Source organism: Oryzias latipes, chromosome 3 (genome assembly GCF_053564925.1).
Source record: "Oryzias latipes strain Hd-rR chromosome 3, Olatipes_Hd-rR_3.1".
NCBI lineage: Eukaryota > Metazoa > Chordata > Actinopteri > Beloniformes > Adrianichthyidae > Oryzias > Oryzias latipes.
The window spans coordinates 6,776,736-6,782,735 of record NC_136239.1 but is presented as its reverse complement, the minus strand read 5'-3'; positions in this window follow the sequence as shown (position 1 = coordinate 6,782,735).

The window sequence follows — 6,000 nt, the reverse complement described above, 5'->3', positions numbered from 1 at the left end:
TTCTTGGGCAAGACACTTCACCTTCCCGGTCTCCAGCGTGGCTCCCTATGATGATGGTCAGAGGGGCCATAGATGGGAACTGGCAGCCACGCCTCTGTAAGTCTGCCCCAGGGCAGCTGTGGCTACATCAGTAGCTCACCATCACCAATTATGAATGAGGAGTGAATTAATAGTGGACATTCCTTCTAAGCGCTTTGAGGATTTGGAAAAGCGCAGTTAATTCAATTCATTATTATTATTTTTTCATAGGTTAATTGGATTTGTGACCCTGCAACAGATTGGCTAACTGTCCAGGGTGTCCCCTGCCTTCACCACGAGTGGCTGGGTAGGCCCTGGCAGCCCCGTGACCCCAAAGGGAACAAAAACAAGTTCAGAAGATGAAAAAATGAAGAAATTTTTACTGGCCAGTCGCAGCTTGAACAACTCCTCAGTATTGTACATGTGCATCACAAATCTGTGCAGTTTTGTTTTACTACTGTCGTAGATCTAAATGGGAAGACTTAACACATTAGAATAATAAGAAGTGTTTTTTTTAACTCTCTTTGTGTCACTCAAAGAAGAATTTGAAACAATTAAGAATTGCAGAGCAGTTTCTTGATAAAGCTAATGAAACTACCTGATCATATCAAACACTGGTTCCTCGGACCAGGACAGAGGTCCGTCTGCAGGCCAGCATGGAGTTTTCTTTGGGACAGAAGTAGTTCTGTGCAGCCTCATGCTGCCCTGCGGCTCTCCTGTAAACCTCGCTGGGTTCTGCTGCCGTGGCTCGGCACTCACAGCTCCCTGCTGTCGCCTTGAAGGCTGTCCAAGTTCAACACACATGCACATGTGTGTGGGCCGTGCCTCCAACTGCCACTCCTTTGTGACTGTCCCTGTTTTGACGTTACCATGACTGGTTGCTAAGAGAACCTCTCCTCACATCCCAGCAGAATGAGAACATGCAGAAACAAAACACACAGACTCCATGGTGTGTCGGGTCAACAGCTTTCACATGAAGAACTAGTATTTACTTGTGGAAGCAGAAATGAAAATGCAGGACTGGCACACGGGAAATGAGGGTTCAATTCCCAGGGTGCTTCCTCCAGTTTGGGTCCTTGGGCAAGACCCTTAACGCTACCGCCTAACTCCCCTGAAGGGATGTGCCTAAAGGTGAACAACAACTTTGCTTTAGCTGCGGACGGTGTTGGCTGACCATGCTAAATCCATTCGCATAATGCTAAATTTGCTGAAGGGTTTGAAGTTTCCTTAAGCAAAAATGTGGTATAGAATTACAAATAGCCCTGGCATGCAATCAAGTGTAAAATGTTGAAAAGAAATGCAAAGTTGTATTGAGGAATATTCTTTAAATGATGATTTTTTACTAATATGAGATCTATATATACATTCCATTGTAAGTGTTAGAATTAGTAAGCAAGAGGCTAAAGCGCCAGAGACTGCAGATGTTTAGAAACAGTGTGAGCATGTGTAGCTCATTGAGGAAACCCAGAAAGGATGCAGAGACACAGCTTTACCCCAAAACATCAGCAATGTTTCTAAACTATAATCATGATCCAAATTACATTTCAGTTCTGAAAAGCTCAGACAGAAGAATCCAGCAATATACATTTTATTTGTATCCAGCTGAAACTCTTCTTCGGAATTGATCAGAAGCGTGAGGGAGAAGTTGTTCCTCTGCTGAGCAGAAAAGCCTGTGTACATCTGTGGTTCAGAGGTATTTTTTTCTACCTCCAAACAAATGTTCATAACTTTAAAACTCAAAAAAGTTGAGCCATTTTGTGAGAACCACAACCATTTGGGATACAATCTGTGTGTCAGTTTCATCTCTCCAGGTTCAAATATGTACTCAGTCATGAGTTAAAATCAAGATTTGGGATGGGAAGCAGCCACCAAATTTAAAATGAACAGCAATAAGAGAGTCAGTAAAGTCTGTCCCGGACTTTGGGTTCTGGGGTAAAAATTTTGTTCCACAGCTTTGAGAGTTGAATTTTATAAAACCACAGGCCTTTTGCTACGTTTTTCTGAAAAGATTTCACTCTGACGAATGCTGTTGGTGAAAAAATTCAATTATATGTCAATAAGTTTTGTTAACCCTAAAGCAATGATTGTTTAACTGTTATCCAAGACACACTGCTGTTTTAGTTTCAGTCATATTTAGAAATGCAAGTTCCTCATGCATCACGATTTTGCTCAGGGGGCCAAAATCCAGAACACACTGCAGGTTGAACAGGATAAACCTATAGTAAACATACAAAACAAAAAAAAAAAAAAAAAAAACTTTTATTACATAAATATGACTAAAAATAGACCAAATATATTATTCCAGAATACTCAAACCTCAGAAAACTTATATTTTTCCTTTCATAAAAATATGTACTGTCAAAAATATACAAGTTAGAAATAAAGTAATTGTCAAAAGAAAAAAGACATTGACCTTTCTTTACTCTTATGTCATTTTATAAAAAAATAAACTTACAGTTTAAATACACCAAAATATTTTTCCCTCAATAAAAATATATTATGTCACAATTACACAAAATCAAAATAGGAATATGCTGCATAACAAAACTAAAAAAATGGAAATATGAATCAAATCTGTGCTTTTCGGAAATTCAATTCTTTTTTCGTGGCTCTTGTTTTAATTTATCAGAGCTGGATGCCTCGCATCATTTTTTGTCAACAAGTTGGTTTGTGTTTGTTGTGAGGTCCTGTGTTGGGGAGATTCTCAGGATTCTGCAGGTGCTCCTCAGTGAGACGTGGACGACGCTTAGCCTGCTGTTCTTCAACCTCTGGGTCTGTCCCACTCAGATATGGAAGTGATTGATGAGTTTATTATGGCATGGCGGGCTGATTCTCCATAAAACTCTGAGATGGAACACACATGCACATATGTGCACAACTCTCTCAAACTCACAAGAACACAAAACAAACAAACAAAAAACTTTTTGCATTCTAACATCATGAGAAGTAAAATAATTTCTGTTTTCCTTCTAAGGCTTTCCAAGGAGAGTAAAGATGAATTTGAAATCTTTTTACTTTTAGTCTTTTAGGTTTTTCTTTTTCAAAACAGACACAAAAAAGTCTTCTATTTTTGCTCTTTCACCATGGACGTACTTCAGATATAAATTCAATTTTCTTTGCTATCTTCTTGCTTCTATGTGTTGTTCAGCTTTGTTGATATAGAGTGTATTTTTGTTCCCTACATTCACGTTACATTAACTTTAAGCGAAGTAAACAGAAAGGCCTCCGAAATGTCCCAGCTGACATTTTTTTTTACTTTAGATTTTGTAATTTTACTACTCAAATAAAAATCCAAAACAGAAACAAAACACAAAACCATTAAATACACATATCATCAATTCTTTCATTCTCTTCCTTAATGTGTAACAGCAACATAAATAAATAAAAAAGAGCTATAATGTAACTGAAATTTCCTCAATGTTTACTATGTTTATCTGCTGGTCTGGCTACCAAATGTATGTAACATGTATATGTATGCATAGTAGCCTTCAATGTAAATATCCAGGTAATCCTTCACTCTACTCCACCGCTGTCTGGTTTTTTGAACCTCAGGATGCACAAAATGCAGATAAAAGGAAACAGGCTTCATGGCAGAAGGAAGTGACCCACAATGGGATGTACAGGGACTGGCAGAGTCCAGCAGGCTGGATCAGACCGAACTGTGTCAGACGGAGCAGGGTTGGGTAGATGGCGTCAGGCCGAGCAGATGCGTTGACTGACGCTCTGGCAGAGAGGTGGCGGTGAGCAGACACTGTGAAGGCAGCTGCTAAGGCCAAAGGCATGAGGTTGATTGCAGGTCAGGCGAGGCATGAGCAGGATCCTGACACGCTGTCTACAAGCCCCCATTTCTAAATGACCTTTTTCAAGGTCCCTTAGATTTCAAAGAGGAAGTCATCTTCTAGAATTTCCTTTCAGACTAATGTCTTTCAATTTCCACTGAAATCAGTTTAAAGTTTCTCTCTGACAGAGCATAAAATCTCACACTCGTACTGCTTGCATGACGTCACCATGAAGCCCGAGTTACATTACAACATTAAACTGTTGTAATTCCTAAGTTACAAGGGAAAAGTATCAAATATTTCTACATAAATGTTCAAAATATATTTGTCTAAATTCTCCAAAAACCTTTGCTTTTCAACATAAAGAGATGACAAAGTGTCCGGAAGCTGCTGAAACATGCACTATTGGAGTTTGTGTTGTCAGAGTATTCTGATAAAGAAAGACTGGCTTTCAGCGTTTCCTCAGGCCTGAGGAAACGCTGAAAGCCTGCGGCAGCCTGGCTGCGGCAGCCTGGCTGCGGCAGCCTGGCTGCGGCAGCCTGGCTGCGGCAGCCTGGCTGTGGGCTCTGTGCTGATGATCGTTGCTGGCGGTCAGACCTGCTGGTCACTGGGTCACTACGTCCGGTTTGCCCCCGGTTGTTGGGCAGGGGGGTACAGCTGGTGCTTCAGCCTGACGGTTCTTGGATTGGGGAATGCTGCAGTATTCCAGCCAATGAGTCGTCCGCAACGATCCTTTGAATCTTTTGTGACGTAATTTCCCGGTGTTTCCCCAATGCAGTTGATGTCAGAGAAGAAACAAACAACAACCTTGGTGTGCCTGGGTGAGGTCTGCGCTGATTTTGGGGCCCAGATTGCTGCTGCCGCTGCTGTTTAGGCGGTTAGCTTTCCAAAATAAAGCTCAGACTCTCCGGAGCTCAACCGCCGCTTCAAAGATTAGTGATCAGAGGATCTGCTCTCCAGCGGTTTAAATCCTATCTGTCCGATAGGTATCAGTTCGTTAATGTAAATGGACATTCCTCTCAGTGCACTCGAGTTAACTATGGAGTCCCACAGGGCTCAGTCTTAGGACCCATCCTGTTTACGCTTTATATGCTACCCCTAGGAAACATAATCAGGAAACACAGCATTCATTTTCATTGTTATGCCGACGATACGCAGTTGTATTTATCCATGAAGCCTGACCAGAATGACCAGATAGAGAAACTGAACGCCTGCATCAGTGACATCAAGACCTGGATGACAATTAATGACCTCCTCTTGAACCCAGAAAAAACTGAGGTCATTATACTAGGTCCTAAAAACCTCAGAGATGCTCTGTCTGATCAGATAGTCTCCCTGGATGGCATAAGTATAGCCCCCAATTCCACAGTTAGAAACCTTGGGGTTTTATATGATCAGGATTTATCATTTAAGGCTCACATATCTCAGGCATGTAGAACTGCCTTTTTTCACCTGCGGAATATAGCTAAGATCAGAAATATATTTTCTAAGAGTGATGCTGAAAACTCATCCATACGTTTGTTACGTTTAGGCTGGATTACTGTAACTCCTTGTTAGCAGCGTGTCCTAAGAGTTCCTTAAGAAGTCTCCAGCTTGTTCAGAACGCAGCAGCTAGATTGTTAGCAGGAACTAACAGAAGAGATCACATCACTCCTGTGTTAGTTTCGCTCCATTGGCTCCCAGTTGATAATAGAATCAAGTTCAAGATCCTCCTGTTAACCTATAAGGCCTTACAGGGACTGGCCCTGTCCTATATTAAGGACCTCATAGTCCCTTACCATCCAATAAGAACACTTTGCTCGCAAAATGCAGGACTGCTTGTGGTTCCTAGAATTAGTAAAAGTACGGTTGGAGGTAGAGCGTTTAGCCACCAAGCCCCTGTTTTATGGAATAAACTCCCAGCTCATGTAAGAGAGGCCGACTCAGTTTCTACGTTTGTGCCACCAAACAGCCAATCATAGACAAGAGGGTTCATGCTGATTGGTCTAGATTCCTCCCAATCACGTCATTGTATTTTTCTAACAAACTGACTACAACTGAGGCTCAGAAGCCCAACTGGCTTTTTACCCACTATTTTGCCTTTCTGGCTGAAGAAAAGTTCCTTTTTAAAAAAAAAAAAAAAAAAAAAAACCCTCTGTCGTTTTCTAGGACATAGTTTCTCCAGAGCGGCAGAAGTTAATTAGGAATTCACCTCTGAGTTGTG